Source organism: Colossoma macropomum, unplaced genomic scaffold, assembly GCF_904425465.1.
Source record: "Colossoma macropomum unplaced genomic scaffold, Colossoma_macropomum, whole genome shotgun sequence".
NCBI classification, from domain to species: domain Eukaryota; kingdom Metazoa; phylum Chordata; class Actinopteri; order Characiformes; family Serrasalmidae; genus Colossoma; species Colossoma macropomum.
In genome coordinates, this window is record NW_023494789.1 from 38,314,635 (window position 1) to 38,336,675 (window position 22,041).

Genomic DNA, 22,041 nt, shown 5'->3' on the forward strand with positions numbered 1-22,041 from the left:
CTTCAACTGTGTACTGCCACAATGCACCATCACAATCATCTTTGATTTATTTTACATGAATCTATATCATTGATTGTCATTTTATGCAAACTTCAAGTTACATCAGAGAAGGGTTGTCAAATGATTAAAATAATTAATTGCGATCAATCAGATTCTTTTTGTAATTAATCATGACAAATCACATTTGTCTAATTTTCTCAAATTTGACCTTAAAAAAGGTTGTTTTTTCCCATTTAAGAAGAGGTGTATTTTATTACAGCTATATGAGTGGACAAACTAAGCTTCATCACAATGTATGTATTACAAACCCAATTACAAAAAATATAAAATGCAAATAAAAGCAGAAAGCAGTGACTTATAAACCTACGGACCTCTATTCAAATAAAAGCAGTACATACTTATTGTTTTACCTCATCAACTTCTTTTTATTAATAAATATATAATGTATCGCTCATTCTGAAACTGATGCCTGCAATATGTTCCAGAAGAGTTGGGACAGAAACAATGTATGACTAGGAACATTATTAAATGATCAGAAAACATTTTAAATAGTTGATGTAATCATGCTTTGATATGAAAGGAGGATCCAGGAAAGGCTTAGCCCTTTATGAGCAAGAAGGGGTCAAAGCACACCGCTGGCCAAAAAGGCCTCAACCAAAAATCCAGCTTTTTAAGAACAATATTACTTGATGAGTGTTTGCAAGGATTTTACATATTTCACCCTCTACGGTGCATGACATCATCAAATCAGTGAATCCAGGAAAATCACTGTGCGTAAAGGACAAGGCTGAAAACCACAACTGAATGAATATGCGGTAGATGGTTCTATAAAGAACCTTTTTGAAAAGGGCTCTATATAGCATCCAAAGGGTTCTTCTATTGTTACAAGCTCTTTTCAAAAAGGTTCTATATAGAACCATCTACAGTACATTCTCCATCAATCTGAATAACCATTTCACCATGCAAAGAACCCTTTAATCATGTAAAGGGTTCTTTGAGTGTTCGTGGTTCTATATAGAACCATTTTCTATACTAAAGAACCCTTGAGACACATTCTTTTTTAAGAGTGTGGTTATCTGTGTACTGTGGATTTTGTATTTTAGTTGAAAGGTTAAAAAGGTTGGAAAGGTAAAAGTTTATAAAAAATGAATATACAGCCACACACTGCTAACATGCTGTCATTAAAAGGCTGTAGTACTGCTGCCAATGTTCAGTCTCATGGCCTTAAATTTGCTGAAGAATGCAGACTGACTTGTTTAGGACTCGAAGATTAGGACTATTGACTTGGGACTCGACTTGAGACTCACCTGTACTGACTCAAAACTTGAAATAAGACTCAACTGTCTTGACTCGGGACTTGAGTGTCAAGACTTGAGACGTACTTGTTACTTGCAACTTAGTGACTTGACCTCTGATCAAATGTATTAATTATCCTATATTATCCCTCCAATATATCTTTGAAGAAGTTGAAAGGGGTCTATAAATAGAAACTAATCTTCCCTCACCATCTTCTTCGACAATTACCACACTCAACCAGTCTTTTTGATTAAGCAGCCTCAAAGTAAATTACATCTTATGAAAATTCACTCTTTGACTGCCATTGTGATGACCTGTGTATGACCTTCACTTCTAGCACACAGTCCATTGTGCAGATCTGTTACAGAACTTCCAAAAGCAGCTGAAAACATGGAGCTTTGGGCTGATCTTGTCTGATGTTTACCAGCACTCCACCTCAGGCTGCCATCAGCAGTCCCTAAAGAACACTTGGGGGATTTCCCCCTTTGTTGCATTGTCATAGCACAGAATGGGGCCTTGTTATCCTAAACAGACATTTTCTTTTCTTACTTTCTGAGAGACTTTATGTGTCTTTCTTGTGTGTACGTCAGACCACGCACATATCAGACAGAATAAAAGTCAGACGGCATGCATAGCCACGTTCATTTGTGATCTTTCAACATTGCCTATAATGTCATACACATTTGTGGCTTCATCTGTTTTGTTCATGTTTTCCATAAAAGCATGTTTTTTTTTTCTCTTTTGCCTGGTGGGGAGGTGGAAGAATCTCTTCCAGCCAGTTCTAAAATCCAGCCTCTCTCCGGTTTCAGCAGCGTGCTTTTGCTTTTGTTGGCCTGCTGACTGTTGTGTTGGTGGCTCTCACATAGAGATGCGCTAATACCAGGAGCTGCTGCATTGTTTTGCTGAACAATGCTTTACCTCCTCAGGTCATTGAGGCTCCATTTTTCTCAGAGCCCCTCCTAGCTGCTGCAGTCAGCTTATGGAGGCGAAGCCCGAGCAGAAAGACAGCGCTATTCACAACTAGCTCTGTTATTCCACTCACAACATCGCCTTTGCCTGAAGCAGGGTTCAGAATGCTCTGTCTCGCACAGGAGCATCCCAAGGGTGATCCTGAGAGGGTCCAGCAACACACATACACACCATCACACGCACAACACATTGTCCTGAAAACAATGCTTGCTGATACTGCAGTATCTCCCTTACACGCACGCTCGTTTTTATGCCTTATCAGAACAATGGTTCCTATATATGTCTCATGCATATTGACGATATCAGTCAAATGACTTTTACAACTTTTTCAGTTGTTTTATACAGTTTGAAAACACCTGTTGCTTTTTATATTACATTGCCATTTCTATAAGATCTAAAAAAACTAAAAAATTGGTTTAAAATTACTTGGAAAAAATTCTTGTTGCATTCACACATGAATGTTTTGGAGATTTTGTTTTGTTAGGACAGTAAACTACATATGTAGTAATATGGTACAGATAGGAATGTCAAAGTGAATGTGTTAAAAATGCCTTAATAATGCAAGAATAGCACATTAATTTAGTAATTATTAACACCAGGTTTGTTTTAACGACATGAACATATTTTCCTGGTTTGACCCTTTAAATCCTACATAGTATTCCAGGCTGAAGCCCAGATGCAGTACACTAAATATGTGATAGAATTTTTGATTGTAGCCCTCTCATTCAAATACAGGTTTTAAGTGCCTTTTAAAGTGATACCTTTGGAACATGCATCCACTGTTGCTCTCACTGGTGCTGAAAATTTAAAATCATGTGATTTTCATGTTCAGGTCCATCTAAACTCTGCATTAACACAACACAAATAAAGTTAAATCAGTGAATTACACATTGTCATAAAATTATTTTCGTCCACCTATTTAGCTATAATGAAATTCATTGCTTTTTAAACTGAAAAACGTCTTTAGTCAAATTTTGGCAGACAAGACAAATGTGATCAACTGCAATTAACTACTCAAAATAATGCAGTTATTTGTGATTAAATGTTTTAATTGACTGACAGCCCTAGTCACAATATATATTTGATAAAAGGATTAGGCTTAACCCTAAACCTTAAAGGGGAAAGGTTTAATTTTTTTACATTTCTGCATAACTGAATGTAAACACTCTCTAGTCCATTCTAAAAATGTACAGAGTAAGAACCATTCATAGCGCTGTTGATAGGAACCAGACGTCCATCAAAAGCTCACTGATAGAAAGTTATTACATTAAATTAGAATTACATTAATGTGCTGCCTAATGTTTGAGACATCGTTTTACAACGGTTTTATGGTCTAAATGCTGTCCAACACTGTAATCAAAAAGGCCCCATCTATCACATGTTCTATACAAGCAACACTTTTTGATATCTAGATTCATACAGAATTCAGTTGATGTGTGTGCTCAAAGTGTGTGTGTGTGTGTGTGTGTGTGTGTGTGTGTGTGTGTGTGTGTGTGTGTATCAAGTATTTTACAACGGCTTCAAACACAGCTCACGCAGTCAGCTTATGATTGACATTTTGATGGCTCACATCCTTGATTTTAGGCTTGTTGGTTAATGATTAACGGTCGACTAATAATGGACAAAAAATTTGCATCCCTAACACGCACACACAGGCACATGCAAAGATGTATAAACAAATAAAACTAAAAATAACAAACTAACATGCTTCCACATGCAGACTTTGAAAAGCACTCAGAGTGTGACACAGCAGGAGAGGGTGATGGCGAGCACATGCCGAGTCTATAATCAAAGTAAACACACTCCACGCTGTGTGAAACTCCGCTGAGCCTCACTGGCCCACAGAGACAGCAGAAACACACTATTGACACGGCTGATTCTTTCAGGATGAAATAAAAAAAGAGCGTCTGTATGTGAGCCCTGGGGTCAGGTGCATTTCTCACTGCCGTGGGAACCAAAAAAAAGCTGAACGTGTGAACTTCTCTCTCTCACCTCTGGGGTTGGACTAATGAAACTGAGTGAAACTCTCTCACTCTCCCTCTCTCACTCACTCACTCGCTCACACATGAACGTACAAAACACAACACCCTCTCTCGGAGCCCCGATCCATCATAAAGTGCTCAGCCTGCTCGTGGCCCTGCTTTATTACAAATCATCTGGGGCCTATTAATCTCAACAGGCCAGAACAAGTGTCAATCAAACACTATCACCATAGCAACAATAGGGGCCTTACAAGAGGGCCAAAAGACCTTCTAGGTTGACAATCATGTAAAGATAAAAGATAAAGATTCTCACACAGTGCAAAATATTTTGTCATTCAACCTAAAAAAAGTACTTCATGTGGAAACAAGCAGTTTAACCGGTTTCATTCAAGCTACATAACTTTTTTGATGAAACGGAAGCAAAACAGCAGTTCAGATGGACAAAAGAGATATTCATTCATCCAAATGTAAATATGAAACTCATATGTTAGTGTATTAATAATTGTAGCTATTTTTCAATAATAACTTCTACATTAATTCTGTAAGCTAGACACCAGAAAGTATTTTAAAGGGCCTATAACCTCCATTTTTCTGGAATGTCATGTACCAAAAAGAGTCATAGTTCATTTTCACATGACAATTTTCCAACTTATCTTTATGCCTTAGAATTTAGGTTAGGTTAGGTTATTAAATAATCAACTATGCACTGTAATTCATTTTGAGTCATTTATTAATACATTATCTGCCTTGAGATTTGATCACCACTTTTCAAATATGAGGCATTTTGATTTCTCAGTCATTATGAATGATCTATAGCTCTGTTCATCATTCCAGACTCATTTCATGTTGCTTCATTTTACAACTTCCTACTAAATAGTTAAAACCTGTGATGTTGTAGAGCAGTAGCACCATAACAGAATCATTTTCTACATGCTTCAACAAACTGGTATCATACTAATGAAAACAGTGACTGCTGGCATGTGTAGGTTGTGTGGTAATGAATGAATAAGAATAGAGGGGAAAGCCCCCGAACAAGCCTTTAGGGTTTCAGGGGTTAATTATCATTCTTATCAAGTGAACTGTCTGTGTGTAGCTGTAAGTTATGGCTCCAAAACAGCAACCAGTCAAATAGGACACAGTTCACAAGTTGACGAGACAAGATTCAAGCGGAGTCCATGGGAAAATCCGACAGAGCCGTCTCGGATGCCTGCCTGCAGGTCAAACCTGGACACGCCTGCTTCCGACAGTGCATAGTTGGAAACGTTTAACAACTTATGAGTGTTTATTGATATTCTAAAGTATGGGAATGAGGAGCTGAACAGACCAATCACTGCGAAGGTGACAGTGGTTGAGAATGTGTTTCTGTGGGTTGATTTTAGATCAATGATGATGTGCACTTTTAAAGGGCCCATATCATGGAAAAACAAAATTTTCTCTTTTTTTAAAATGAAAGTTTGATGTAGTGTGTAAACACTTAATGCCTCAAAACATACTGCTCACTCTTCAGTCCACACATGGAAAATAAGCTGAAAACAAACTATTTTGCATTGATTGTTTTTGTGATGTCACTAAAAAACAGTGCATTTACAGCAGCTTAGCCCCTACTGATTTTTGAACAAGGCACAATACAGGGCAACCAATCAGAAAAGAGATCATTTCTATCAGTCTTTATCAGTCACAGTAGCAAAATAGCCTGTTTAGTTCTAAGGAATAAAGAGAGTTTGGAAAATGATCATGGTTTTGGTACATATACTCTGGAAAAGGAAAATAAAAAACAAGAAAAATGTAGGATATGGGTTCTTTAAGACTGAATTTATTTAAGAATCACTCAAAATACCACCTTATCTGTTACAGATGAAATAACAACAGAATTTACAACACAATGTGCCGACTGTTTTCACCTTTTTTTCCAGAATGAAACTTTTTGATTATGCCAATATGGTCAATGCCAAAAAACTGTGATGTAAATTCGCACTGACTGCATACAAGTATGAAAACTTCACAAGTCACTTTCCATAGCAGAGCTTTTTAAAGGAGTTGAAAGTGAGGTGCGTAGTAAGGGGTGGCCATGCAGGGTCGGCCTCAACTCCCGAGAAGTCGCTTATATCTGAGGTTTATGGTCTGCAACATCTGTTGTAATTTCTGTCAAATTGAACTTTTATTACCTGATCATTAAAGGCTTGGCGATGGAAAAAACAGATGTCCGCGCTGTTCTTACAGCCGCTGCGTTTTTTATGGCGTGGGTGAAAATTGAACCAAAGGGAGCCCCCCGCGTTATAAAATTAAAGGGGAAATCATTTCCACATTCCTGGGACAAGGGGAGCAGTATTGGGGTGCCCAGCGAGGGGTGGAGGAACGAGCGTGTGATGGGTTAAAGGGGAAGGACTGCCCACCGAACTACTGACTAAATCACCGGAGAGAAGGAGAGAGAGCTAGGGGGAGTTTATTACTGCAGAAGAATGGCCTGCTGTGAGGGGTTTCAGAGTGTTTATTGGTACTGCCCTGCTTCACTGTTGCTCTGAATTGTACTTTATTAGCCTCCGCTCAGTCACAGAGTTGGGATCTAACTGTACTAGTAACAAATCCATATCAGTTGAAGATTTAGTGATTAATTAACCACTATCAATTTATTAAACAATGCTTAGTGATCAATATAAACATTGTTCATGTGCACATCATCAAAATGTTTTGCAAATATTGGGCCTAAATGCTAGTGACCAGTAAAAGCCATGTGCCAAATATAAACAAATGTGAAAGGTTTTATCGGTCACTAAGATGTAAACAAAGCCATTCAGAGCAATTAGATGTCAAATGATGCACTGTAGAGAAACTTATTGACTTGGACTTCACAATTTGGAGTCGCAATGTATGTCTACAACACAAATACAAATGTATTTGCTATGAAACACAAGTTAAATTTTATTTATTTATTATGCAAAATGACCAGTGAACCTACATATGTGTTCTGAGAGTTTTATATGATGGGAGAATAATGGTAAATCTGGAAAAAATATGTTTCATTTAGGTAATATTTGCCTCACAATAGCCTACATGTACCTCTCCACCATGAATGGATTTTGTGAAATATAGTTTAGTTTAAGCAAGTGACATTGTCTAATGTCAAAGGCACTAGGCAGTATATTCATAATCATTCCATATGATAACTTTTTGTGAGTGGGATTTTAGAAGCATTAAATGCTTCAAATGTCTGGTTCCTATCACCACCACTGTGAACAACTCAGATTCGGTAAGTTTCTCTAGAACTATACATTTCACATCACCACTCTGAATGACTTTGTTAAGACCCTAATAATTTATCTGAGCAGCAGTGTAGAAAAATCACTGGAATTCCCCGCTAAATTGTGTGTGCAGATCATAACATACGCTAAAGTACTCTGATGAATTTATAAGACCACAGAGGGAAGGAGCTGAGGAGAGGAGAGTAGAGTGAGACATCAGCAGAGCCGAGGTCAGCAGCACAGACACGATGTACAGCTTTCTTTAGCTCAGAGGATAAATATCCTGCCAGGATTACTGTAACTTTTCTACAACACATATTCACACTACACAGCTGTCTTAGTAAAGCGCATTATAACTAGTGTAGCTCAGTCAATCAGCAACAGGGAAGCTACAACCAAAAACATATTCTCAATAACAGTTAAAATTCCTATCACTAAAGTAACCTTTTTGATTGCATACCTGGTGCACATATTATAGAATTATGACCATATTTTAGGCCTTGATTGTTTATTTACAGAGATATTTTACATGATGTTTGAACGCTTGCTCTTGGCTAAAGATTTGCATGACCCAGGATGGAATTTTCAGGGAGTCGATTCAGACTGTGTCTGTGGTTTCAGTGTGAGAGGCTGGTGCACGAGGAAGACAAAGACAATGGCTGCTTTTATTTTCCTCGGCCGCAAATTCTTCCGTAGAACTGGAGCTTGCCCATCCTCTTTGCAAAATGAATCACAAGCAGACAAATTCATGTCTGGGTCGTGTTGCTTAACTGCAGGCACAGGTAGGGTTACAGTGTTCTTCCTCGTGTCATTCATGAACTTCATTTGACATTCATATTTTATGGGAAGGGAAAGGGAACATGCAGTTTGTTATTGACGTGTTCGTGTGATGAGTGCAAGTCCCACTTCATTAGTTTCCAAAAAAATTATGAAATTTAATATGTGATGGAAAACATCAAGAAAGAAACATAAAAATAGTTCCATCTATTACTGTATTCACATCTATTACCATGTTAATCTTCCTTCCTTTGGATTAAGGATTGGATTCTATTTCTGTTTGCAAGTATATAATAGTAACCTACTTGAAATTAATCAGTTAAAGGGCCCATATGATGTAAAACTGAATTCCCCTCCCTTTTTTGAAATAAATGAGTTTGAAGTAATATGACAACGCAGTTAGTTTTAAAAGGTACCAATTACTTCTTGGTCCATATATGGACAAAATAACTCATTTTAAATGTGTGACGTCACAAGAACCATGAATTTACATATGCCCACCATTTCAGTGATGCCATAGAAGAATGATTGTTGGTTCCCAAAAGAACATTTCAAATGATGTGTGAGCGTAAAGAACATTGTTAGAGTTTAAAGAACCTCAAATGGGCGATATTGCTAAATACAATATAATGATACTTCAAGAAATTTCCATGATACACAATATGTCACAATATGTATAGTTTTTTCCGCTATGTAACATTGTTAAAGTTTCAGAAGGAAGCAAAGGAAACTAGGCTGGAAAAACTGCCTATTTGGAATTCCTTATGTCTGTGATGTCACAAAAACAACTCATTTACATATTCCTACTTATCCAGCCTACAGTACTTCAGCCCCCACCCATTCCCACTGAAGTTAAAAGGAGTGTTTCAGCTCTGACTGCTTTTGGAATGAGGTACAATACAAGGCAGCCGATCAGAACAGAGCTCTTTTACATATATCAGTCTTAAAGGCACAGCAATAAAAAACAGCCTGTTTTATTCTAAAGGATGGCCATTAATGGTCATGTAAAAAATAATTATGACCATTTTTGGTACTTAAAATAGCACAAACATTAAGGGAAAAATTAAATATAGGAAAAAATGTTGGATATGGCGTCTTTAAATAATGTTCATACTATTTACTGGGGATGTACTGATATGGGCTGATGTCCAATATTTCATGTATATAGCAGCCAGTTCTGATAAACATTTATAAACATTCATAAAATGCAAAATTAAGACTAAATTTCCTTTGAATTAGCATTAGAGAGAAATATAATTTCTGTAGGGTTACAAATGCAGTAAAATGAATGAAATGCTCACATTTTAGCACAGAGGCCGAGCATCACCTAAGTATTCTGCTCTTCAAAAGCACAATAAATACATCAGTAAATATCCATTTGAAATGACGGTTAAATCTAGTCATTGATGATATGATTCCAAAGTAGTATAGTGATGATGAAGAGGTATATGAGCTATAGAAAATAATTAGTTAATGTGTATCTCTTCAATAAATGTACCACTCAGGCTATTACGTATCATGTGTAGTTTGTAATTTGTCAGTGACGTTTGGTCCCATCTTTGGTTTATTTGTTTGTTTGCCTTTTAAAAAATTTGGCTCTTCTCTCAGTTAACCTATACACACTGACTATTACAGTACTGTGGTATTGCCCTCATTAGATAGCCTAACTTTCTCACGGTCAGCCTGCGGAGCTGTGCTTTGGGGGAAGTGAAGAATCCACACCATCTACATGACATAATCCACCCACTCCCTACTTATCCAGCCTTACTATCTGCCTTTGGCAAATTGGGTTAAGAAAGCACAGACTTGCAGAATAGGAAAATTTGAACATACGACAGTTTAATTGCGGTTATGAAAATAATACACCATTGCCGACGCATCCATGCTGTGCATAGGGCCTATTGTAGTCACAATGTAAAAACATCTCAACACACTGAATAAAATATTGATGAGTGATTTGGTGAACTGGCAGCGTGATTTTAATAATGATGTCTGGGAGCATCAGCATCTTGAACTGCTGCCTAAGAGAGTAATTAAAACACAACCATGACACATAAATCATCCTTTTGCTTTCCAGACTTCTGTACAATTGAATGTTGAAGTGATTTGACGTGAAATGTTCTGTTCTAAAGAAACTTATCAAATCAGAATTGTTCACAGTGGTGGTGATAGGAACCAGACGTCTGAAGAGTTTAACGCCTCTAAAAGCTCCCTCGTATACAATTATTACATAAAATAGTTATGAATACTCTGCCTAATGCCTGAGCCATTGTATTACAATAGTTTTAGAATAAAGTTTTGGGCTAAAACTTCTTTTTGCTCCATTCATGACAGAGATGTACATACAGGGTACCATGGAAAGTTCTTGAAGTACTGTTATATTATATTTTGCCATATTGCCCACTTCTAATGTAGAGGTTCTTTAAACTTTAACAAAGTTCTTCATGCTCACAGATAATCTGAAACGTTCTATAGGGAACCAAAAATGGTTCTTCTGTGACATCATTATTATGACTTAGCATCTCACAATTATGATTTACCTTCTCATAATTATGACTTAGCATCTCATAATTATGACTTACCTTCTCATAATCATGACTTAGAATATCATAATTATGATTTATCTTCTATGTGACTTAAAATCTCATAATTACCACTTTTCTCATAATTATGACAGCATCTCACAATTATGACTTACTTAGTCATATTTATAAAGTACCTTCTCATAATTATGACTTTGCATCTTATAATATGACGTACCTTCTCATGATTATGACTTACTGTTTCATAAGTATGACTTACTATGAGAAAATGTTCTAATTATTATGAGATAATAAGCAATTATTATGGGATATCTAGTCATAATTATGAGATAAGTTAGAAGCTCATTATTATGAGATGGCAAGTCATAATTATGAGATAAAAGTTCATTATCATAAGATAGCAAGTCATAATAATCATATGCTGTGTCACAATTTTGAGATACTAAGTCACAAACAGGGAAAACTTTCTCATTATTATGACTTTTGATTTTTATGACATTATTAACATTATAAATAAATGGCTATACGTTTTGCCCCCGCTGTTGAAACGGGCTTCTATGCAAATTAGACAAATCAATTTGCATAAAAAGAACAGCGGCCGAGCTATCACTCAGTAGCTAAACTCATTAGCTAGAAACACAAACACAAACACGGCTACTTAACATGCATGAAATAGCCTTTGTTTGGGAGCTAAGCTTAACTTAGCGCCACGCTGACTCTTAGACAAAGCTTACAAACACGCAGACCTGAGCCCTCACTGCACACTCCGCCTCCGGAGAGAGAGAGAGAGGGAGAGAGCAGGCGCTCGCATTGTGCTCTCAGGCTCTCGCAGTGAGGAGGAGAAGGAGGAGGGACCACCGACAGGCTCGTTCATTTATTCAGCGTTTCTGCTCAACAGCTCTCAGAGGCGCACACACACATACACACACGCTCACGCTGGGAGGAGGGACGGACAGACCTCACTCATCCCTCTAATCAGCCTGACCACACACTCGCCTCCTTCGCGCTCAGCTTTGTTTTGGTAGCGCAGCGTTAACGTTCACATTAGCTATGGTTCGGCAGCCCCGCGAGTCTCCTCAGCACTGACGGTCGCCCACTGTCCTGTCAGCGAGCGGAGGTTTTATTTCAGAACTGACCAACTTGCAGCTGGAATGGAGAGACTATTTTGAAGAGCGGTTTCTACCCACATTTCACGGCAAATATGGTGAGTCCTGTCGGTCTTGTCCATTCGTGTTGTCCTCTTGTTTGTTGAAAGGGCGATAGTGAGTTGCTAGGCTAATTCCTGCTGGATGTATAAACGTAAACTTTGCTGTCAGTGTGTCAGGAGTAACGTTCACGTTAGTGGAGCTGAGTCAAACTCAAACCGCTGATTATTACAGGACATTTCACATTAATTACGTTTAAATTTTATGTAGCAAACAATATTTTCACCGTTTTAGTGATGAGAATTGACGCTACAACTCGTCCAAACTTAGCTAGCCTTTTACGACTTTATCAGCTTCATTCTTAATTTCGTTTATTCGTTTTATTTTAACTGGGGCAAAACAGCTTTAGGTCTAACTAACTTTCGCCTTTAATATATCTTTTTAGTCTAGTTCGTTATCTTGAGTTTGTCTAAAGGGTTAAAAAATACATTTATCCGGCTTATTTTACGTGATTGACGCCTCAGTGAAATTAAATTGAGGATTAAGGATTTAAGATTCGCTAATCAGGATTATCTGATGCAATGTCTTATTTAAAAACTGATAAGATCTGGTTTTGTTGAAATGTAAGGGAGGAATCCATGTTGAAATATGGAAATAAATTAAAAAAAAATGTTGAAAATGTTCCAGAAAATCTAACCTGTGGTGTTTATCTTATTTAAAAAAATATATAATAATTTCAAGAGCATTTAGTTATAGATGGACTGAGTTTTATTATAATAAAGCCATTTCTAACCAACCAGTTTCAAATTACTTCATTATTAATAGCTGTATTTTCTGTTGAGCTATATTAGTGTCTCTTCTTCATTTGGTATTTGTTATTCCTAGAAAAACAATATTTAAAATTTCAGTTTGAGTACATTCACATTCTTTAATATTTCCAGAATATATGTGAAACATAATTTTTCTAAAATCTACCAAAACAAAGGGGTGTGAGATATTTTTATTTTTACATTTTTATTATTTTTTTTCTAAGCTTCTCTCTAAAATCAAACTAATATGTGAATATGTGTCGATACATGTTTCTTACCGTCATTCATTCCTTTGCAAAGTTCAGTGTTTATACTGTTGGAAGTAGTTTTTCTTGAGCTTAAATTCAGGCAGAAGATTACACCAAAATCACTGAGGCGATGTTTGAAGCCAGGAAGCTAATAAGGTAATTTTAGGGTGCCTTGCTAAGCATTTTTCAAAGAGGACCATTCATACTCCTCAAGGTCTTCTCACAACCCCCCCATTTAAATGCATTTCACCCTCCTCTGGCCGGCACTCAAATCACTTCTGCACAATTACGCAGAGCTCTCCCTCCTCAATCCATTTCCAGAACACCACATTTAAACAGTCTCAACTGAACAGAAAGCTTCAGAAACAATAAAACAAAGGCCGGCCTTTTTTCCTTTTTTCTTAGGAGACATAAAACAGAAAAGTTCTTCTAGGTTTCCTGCTTTCGTTCTTGATTATATGGCTGCTTTCACTGCTCCAGCTTCACAAGCCTATCACGCATGAAAACGTCATTCCAAGTAGGACGTGTTTCATCAATGACATAATTGTTTATTTTTTAGGAACAATAACGACGTGAGTGTGGTATAATAATCTGAAAACTAACATATTAAGGCAAATAATGTTCCATTTCTGGCATTTAAAAAAATAAAACTGCATTTAAATAAAATAAGGACCTATTTTTGTTATATATTTGCGCCAGTGTTATACATCTTGAATGCCACTTTGTAAAATTTCATGCTACAAAACATGGCGCGAAACTCAAACCCTCCATCACCGTTTTGATTTTTATCACACATTTATAGCTTTGGGAAAATGGAGGAAGGACCTGCTCCTCCAGTGGCCATGTGTGCTTGGGTGTTTCTCTCATTTCGCCGCGTTTCAGGCCTCCTCTCCAAACCTTCTTCCCTTCATGGTTCTTATTACTGGCCCTAATAAATTGTGAATAAGCTGCACAAGTTCTGGATGGGGAATCAGCGAGTGTGGAGAATGCTTCATCCTGAGCGGCCCCAGCGCCCCCCTCTTATGAAAACACAAATTAATTCCTAAAGTCCTCTGTAGCCAAAGGTTCCTGGAATGATAAATATTTTCATAGGAAGCACGGCTCTTCCTGACTTTATCGGCGTCCGTTTCATTATTGGGCGGCCCGCTTTAACCCCTCGCTTTCGGGGTGAGGCTGAAGGCCTTGAACTCCAAGCTTTGCTTTGAATAGTCAACCGATCCTCTGCTTCCAGCCCCCAGATGGAAGATAACCTTAGTAGTAATGAGCAAAATATTTAGCCGGTGCCCAGTGAGGTGTACTGGAAGTCTAGCGAGAATTGGTCAAGCGAATTTGATATGTTGCGAAAGCCGTTGTTTCGAGTTATCTCCGTGCCACATTGCCAGAAAGTTATAACTGTTACTTTTCTTTTGAGTGCTTCTGAACTCCCACTTCTTTCGCAATTAGTAAATGGCCAGCGAAGATAAAACTGTGAAGAAAATCACATAGTCGTACAGTTTATACTCAATACATTGGCTGGAGAGAAAGATAAATCAAATCTTTACATTTTTTCAGTTCGTAAACCTTTTTATAAATAAATGCAGCTGTCTATTATTTTGTCCAAATTTGTCCACTTAAAAGGGAGCAGCACAGTTGCTTCCTTTCTGCGAAGGAAGGAGAAAAACTACAGTAAAAACCCAACCACAGCGAGGTGAACTTTATTTAAACCCCTCTCTTTGATCAGAACCCCTCTCTTTGATGTTGGTCTACTGTCCTAAAGCTATACCTGTCTTTGAATCAAATTATACTTCCTATTCTACTGTTGAGCTGGCATGTGATGAAGTATTAAATGAATTAATTTCTGATAAACCAAGGGGTTTTGGCCTTTCTTCTGTGGGGTTTTGAGCACTGATTTCATTGTTTTCGCCTGATAGCAGATCATCGATTTGTTCTTTTGAAGCATAAACCTGCCGAGGATGTGGATTCACACAATCTAGCCCACCCGGCCTCTTTCTCTGTCGATTCCTGAGCTATTATGTTGCCTCAGAATCTGCCTGGGGGGGCCTTATTCAACAGTTTAGAAACAAACACAAAGCTAAAGCTCATTCTGTAATCCTAATGTAACCATCTTCCTGTGGTCCTCATCGCAGTACTTCAGTAAAACTGCAGTGTGAAACATAAAGTGGATGTGTAAAGGTTAAGCATCTGTATCACAGTGTAATGATGCATATTCTTTTGTTGAGCGTACTATTTGGCACCAACCCCGGTACCCTCATTAACATCCTAATCCTTTTTACCACAGTTCCTCTCAAATCTTCAGTTTCAGCAGAAATGGGAACTGCGTTTTCACATATCTGATAATGAGATTGTGATTTATTTTTTCGCTCGGCCTCTCTTTCACTTTCCTTCAGTCCAGTTACGAAGTTGATGACTGAAAAGCTTGGTTCTTATACAATATAAACAAATTAGTTTGCCTGAGTAAGCCCTCCCAGCCAACCACCCCACTTTCCTGGCTTCTCAGCAAGTGTACACACAAGCATCTCCCTGAGGGCAAAATATGCAGGCCATTTTTCAACGGCTCTTGTCTGATAAAGTAATAAATCACTCAGTCACTGTCTTTGGCAGATTAGAGTGCAAGCCAAGGTTCGCCAGCCTTGCAAGAGCAAGTGTGTCAGGAAAGTTGCTTGTCTTGTCTTGGGGCCAAGAGTTAAATTTTGCTCGCAGAGGAAACTGCTTTTGTGATTTACAGCTTTTTCTTGCCTCCAGCATTTCTCACAGCATATTGCAGAAAAAGGTGCTGCACATTTGATAGCAAAAGCTGTTTAATAGGTTGAGCACTGCAGTCCGTCGTGTTGTGTGTTGTGGTAGTGTTGATTCAGGTCTTAGTTTGGAGTGAAGGGTTGCTGGCCAATCCTAACAAGATAATGGCAGGATGTCTTCCAGATAAGTATTGCATACTAAGGTTTTCATTTGTTACAGCATATTTGTTCTTCTCATGAAAGGTAACGCAGTGTGCAATGCAGTGTGAAATTTGGCTTGAAATAAACAGTTGAGGAAAGAATGTGAATGTGATTGGTATCATGCAAAGACGGACGATATAACAAAACTGCATCATGATACTTGAAGACATTTTCCTGTTACATGACATGTTTCATGATATTTAGATTGGGTCTTGCCAGATCTGAAAAAAGAGTATTTGGAGTATTTGAATCAATGAATTAAGATAATAGCAAAATGAGCTGAAAGCATAATAGCTACTACTTGTTACTATGTAATTTATACAGTTACCACACAGAGGTTTTTAAAAGCCTCAATATAATTGATCGTGACAATGCCCACAATAACTATTGTAAATGTATTTATTTATATAGCACCTTTCACATTTTTTCATAATATACATTGCCTGGCATTGACTTTACACACACAAGAATTATAAGTCCTATGTTGTGATTAATACCGCCTTTATTTGAGAGATTTTCTCTTATACGTCAGCTGTTATCCTTTTCAAAAACTTATAATATTCCAAATTGTTACAAATAAATGTACAGCGTTTTGAAATAAAACTCTTCATTTATAAATAAAACAGTATAAAAAAGTATAAATAAAATAGTGTATAGGAAAAATATATGCTTAGAAAAGCAATTTGTGATGTAGTTTGAAATACTCATATAGCAATAATATATTGTCACATTGCCTGTCCTCTAGTAGCACACACATCCTTGTGTAATTGATTGTATCTCTGGCTCTCTGACTCTTTGGCTCGGAGCGCACCAGATGTGTTACCTGGGAACAGGACCACCGGCTGACCGAGCAGGTCACCCCCACCCCTCCGCTCACATAAGATGGCTTCTGGGAGGTCTGCCAGCTGTCCCCGTCTTCTGACCCACGTCTCGGGGCAGTGCTCTGAGGGAGAGCGGTCCGCCAGACTGGGGGTGGGAGCAGAGGGCCAGAGGCTGATGGGACACTAAGAGGGTTGAATGCGAAGGGGTCGATTACAGGCACAGGCTGAGTTAGGCCTGAGATGTGAGTAGAGGGGGTGGTTGTCCTCCAAAGCTGGCATGAAAGCAGGGCTTTCTGCTTTCGGAAGCCGTCATGTGGAAAAGGGAGCCCACCATGGCAGCCGGGCTAGTGTTACACACTCACACACACACGATGGCCAGGGGAGGTGGCAGCCAAGGCTGTGCGTTTTTAATAACAGGAGCCAATAAATTTACAGGCTGTTCAGGAGAGGAAAGTGATAGCTTGTTGTGAGTCTGAAATGTGGGATGGGTCTTTTATTTATGTGCATGTGTATATATATATATATATATATATATATATATATATGTATTCTTTTCTGTAGTAGAGCTGATGCAATACATTACTTTTGTTGCTTTTACTTGCTTCTGTGAATAGAAAGACTGGAAAATAGAAGAAATGCAGTAATATAGTTTCTTGGCTGATAACAATAACCGATAATTAATACTTTGTTGTGGTTGTTACCTATAACCGATAATTAATACCTTTTTGTGGTTGTTACCAATATCCGATAGTTATACTTCTAGCATTTAAAAAAAAAATAATTTACCTTATTTTCTGTAAATATCTTAAATCATTTAGGAGAGTCTCTAACAGTAGTAGGTGAATGTAATGTTAGGAGTCTTGTCCAAGGGTTTGTGCTGGTATATCAACACTGTTCAGTGTCTGGATGAGGTGTCAAACTTTCTGTCTTCCATGATGTTATCCACTATGCTGTCCATTTGAGTGAGTTGAAAAGATGGAAATGCCTGCTGCTTGTGGCTACATGTGCACCTACACTCTTAAAAATAGAATACCAAAAAGTGTTTTTTATACTGTGACATAGAACAACCACTTTTGGTTTTCCAGAGAACCTGTCATTGGTGGTTCTTAGTCTGTGAGCGTGAAGAACCTGTTTTTTTAAGTTGAAAAACCCTTAAAAACTCTTAAAATGGCATGTAAACTTTCCATTTGGTCAAGGTTCTTTAAACCTTACACAAATCTCTTTTTCAGACAAGATTTTAAGACGCAAGTATTTTTTTATAACATCACTTAAAGAACCCTTTGTAGCACCTTTTTTCTTAATAATCAGTTGGAATTATTGTCTGTAATTTCAATATCTGGTCATAATAATTAACTTCCATTCTTCGGAGAAAAATGTATTGCCCAGTGATTTGTTGTGCACCTCTAGAGAACAGTAACAGTTTAATCAGTAATCCATCAAAATAAAACCCTTAAATGAGAGAGGAGAAATATCTTCATTGTGGAAGTCGTTCTAAGCAGGTCATCCGTGCAGTAGTAAGGTTTGTATGTATGTCTTCATTGTCACAGTGAGAGAGAGTTCCCATGCTCCGCTGTGCTCTAGTGTTAATGAAATCCCCCGGCGGTGAGGTAAGCGTGGTGTATAAGTCATCTCAGGAGGCCATTACTGGGCCGTTATCGCCTCCCACATCTGCTCCCATTAGCCGCCTAAAGAGCGGACGTGTGCGGCATGGTCTCTTTATTTATGGGAGTCTGGGTTCAAAGGCTGCAGACGAGCAAAAGCCCAGAGGCGCTGTGCAGCCAGGCAGCTTGTGTGTGCATGTGTGTGCGTACGTCTTTGCGTGCTCTGTGTATATTAGGTTGCAGTGCATAACAAAGGAGGAACTGAAATTTAACTGAAATATATCAGTCACTTATAAACCAAAACCAAATACTAAGACAAAAAAAACACAGTGATTTAGCAAGGTGCCTAAATATTCTCTGAATTATTTAAAAAATTGAACATAAAAAGAACAAGAAACCTTCACAGTTGATGATAAATGACAATCACACATTGTTTACAAAGGCTACATATCTATTTTTAGATAAAAACGATGGGTAAAATAAAGCTGTTACCTGTTAGGACACTTTTCCTAGCGGTGAGGATAAGGTGACAGGTAACTTGGAGCTCAGTTAGACCTTTACGGTACATAGAATTTGCAAGAAAGGAAAGATAGTATAGACTAAATATTGAGATAAAATGCTAAACTATAAAAGGAGAAAACTGTGAGATAGAGGCACATTCACTGTAAAATTTACAGTGTTTCCCAACACAGTTTTGACAAAGCAGTCTGTACTCATCGTAAACACAAAGACAGCAGATCTGGCATATGGAAAGAACACAAATATGTCTTCATCTTTACGTGTTTTGGGTGTCCACCTGAACTGTGTACAAACATGAAATGAAATATGAAACATTAGCATAGGAAAATTCTTATTGAATAACAAACACAGACCAGAACACTAACAGCTGGTGTTTATTGACCGACTACAGTGGATTGCCTTGACAGAAAAAATTGAAATAAATTAGGTTCAATTTAATTGCTTTACATTAGAATAAATAAAGCTTTTCTCATAAATTTTTGTCAGTTTTAGAAATATGTTTTCTTTTCCTTATCTTTAAGAACAGATGACTAGGCCTATCCGATTATGAAATTTTAGGTAACATTTAATTGCCATATAAAAAGTAAAAACAATTAACAATTTTATTGTCTTTTTAACTGCGTGCCGCTGTTAGGGTACAAGCCTAAAGCGGCCACATTGGGTGATTAGCTGTCTTGCTTTCTAGCTATCGACATGTAGTAGCTTCCAACTGATGACAGACACAAGTCCGGCTCAAATAAACAAACATTACTCAGTGCTGCCCTCGAAATGTTATTGCACCAGTTAGAAGTTAAATACTTACGATGTAACTTAATAAATGTGTTTCTGCTTTCTTTTATTTACAACTATTTACCTCAACCTAAAGGATGGAAACCTACAATGGGGAAAGCTAACGACTGTAATTGCAGTCAGCTTAAATAATGTCATTAAGGCCATTATGTAATAATAGTGACAGGCCCATGAATGACAGTGCCTCTTTGATAAGGGTTAAATGAAAACATACTTCATTATACTGTATGAGCTGTATGGGCTATTTCTTTGCATTAATACCAGATGGCTCCTCTGACTCTGGTCTAGTCCAGTTGTATGGGAGTGGGAGTGGCATTGTTCGCCTAGGGTCACCATGCTCTAGTCTATAACCCATTAAAAAATGTGACAGACCTCTACTAACCCAGTGCCAGGGGAGAGTGCCATATGTGCTTTTTTCGTAAATGTTCAGATTGAGGTTTAAATAGAGAGAGATGGTTTTAGACCAGCACATAAGGATGGCTCTATAGAGCACCATATGGAGAAGTCACGGGTGCTGATTCACCTCAGAGCTATCCAGCCTGCCCTTTTAACCTGCCTCATATTTCTCCTGTCAGCACAGCACTCTTTCAGAGTAATTGTCATAGTGACATCTTGTTTTGCTCAGTTCTTACTTCAGTCCAAGTGTCTAAGAAGTTGGAAAAGCAGGAAAGCATACATATTTTTACTAATGTAAAAAGTGGATGACTGAATATGAGCAAAACAGGTGTTAACATAGACAAAAGTCAGACAGCACTGGTATTTTTTTCTTTAAATGTGTGTTTAGTGGTATTACAACAATTGTTGTTATGCTAGTTTTGCTATTTAATTATGCTAGTGCTACCTGATTGTTTACTATGTTGTAAAGAATATATAATATATATACTATATTTACAATTGTTTTTCTTTAGATCCTGCTCTTTATAAGTTTTTTTAACAAGGTGGGTAGCCTGATCATGATCCACCAGCTATCCAGGGACAAGACATTTATCTTATTAATATTTAACCGAGGCTAATTCTTTTTAAACTGGGGTTCGGAACATGACAGGCCACAGTGATGTATGATGCGAGGCTGTGTGTGGAAGGTGATACCCGTGAAAAAAGGCTGCTCCAGCAGAACAGGGCTAAGGCCAGGTGAAGCGCTTTGGACTGGCCTTGCCCCATACGGGGTTTGTTTTAGCTCAGTTTACCAGTGTCCAGAGCGGGTAGCCTGATCTTTCCCATGCCCCGTCACTCTGGGACGGGCGCGTACCAGGAAACATGCTGCGCATGGCGGGAATTCTGGGAGGAAGTGAGGATTCCACTGAGTGTCCCTCACTCCTTTTTCCCATCCACGCTTACTCTCATTCCCTTTTTTAAATGCTTTTGGCTCTCTAGAAGCCTTCCCCTGTTCTCTCTCGTCCTCTCTCTGGTGAGTCAGCAGGTGTTGTATTGTTGTAAAAGGGTCAGAGTGTGAACCCCCTGCATCCTCAACCCGGAGAAGAGCAGATCTTCTGTGTTGATAACCCAGCTGTTTGGAGCAGTATGTTTCTGTGTGTGTGTGTGTGTGTGTGTGTGTTTCTTTTACATTTTCTGGACAAGATGTCCTGACTATGTCATAACACCAGAGAAAATAGGCTAACTTATAAAGTAGGAGTGGGTAATATGGTAAAAATATTATCTCATGATACTTCAGGACATTTTCAAGATACACAATATGCATCACAGTATTTCTTTTTTCTGAAATGTAATAAATTGGAACAGATAAAAAAGAACCTATATTGCCACATATATAAAATACCATAATAATAGTAATAAATCTACAACTACACTGATTTTTACTCAATGTTTTAGAAATGTGCAAAATCCAATTAAACTGGCGTATTTGTGCTCACTTTGTAATGAAATGTGCGGTTTGTCAGTGTTCTTTAATCACTACATGATATGAAAAGTATTTTGTAACATAATTTATCACAGTAATGATAAAATATCGCATTTCCTACCTTTACTATAATATCAAGATCAACAAAAAGATTCTGACTTTGTAAAGTGGTTTTTACAAAAGCTCTGAAAGAGTAAAATATTTATTTTTGGTTACTGAGGTAAGGTTTAGATTAGAGGTTTGGCTTAACATACATATAGTCTTAGGCAACCAAGCCCCTTGTTTAGAAGTATTTTTCTTAGCGGTGTGGTTTTGCCATTAAAAACACAACATAACATTGAATAAACACAAATAAACATAAATAGTGTAAAAACAGTATCTTCTGAGCTGGTCAGAAGAACACAAGTTAGGTTCCCGACTTTTCCGCAAGAATAGGTTTGGAATTGGTAAACACTGATCTACATAGAATCACTACTTGGTGTATTAATGTTTGTATTTATGTTTTTTTT

The 22,041-nt window shown here is 37.7% G+C and overlaps 1 protein-coding gene across 2 annotated transcripts in view; it reads left to right on the plus strand.

The window, feature by feature from the left end:
• Positions 1 to 11,607: 11,607 nt before the first annotated feature.
• eya2 (EYA transcriptional coactivator and phosphatase 2) overlaps positions 11,608 to 22,041 on the plus strand; it is a 33,867-nt gene continuing 23,433 nt past the window's right edge. For both annotated transcript variants that reach the window (XM_036571230.1, XM_036571232.1), the window contains exon 1: positions 11,608 to 12,010. The gene's annotated coding sequence lies outside the window, so the exon portion shown is untranslated. The remainder of the gene's footprint in view (positions 12,011 to 22,041) is intronic.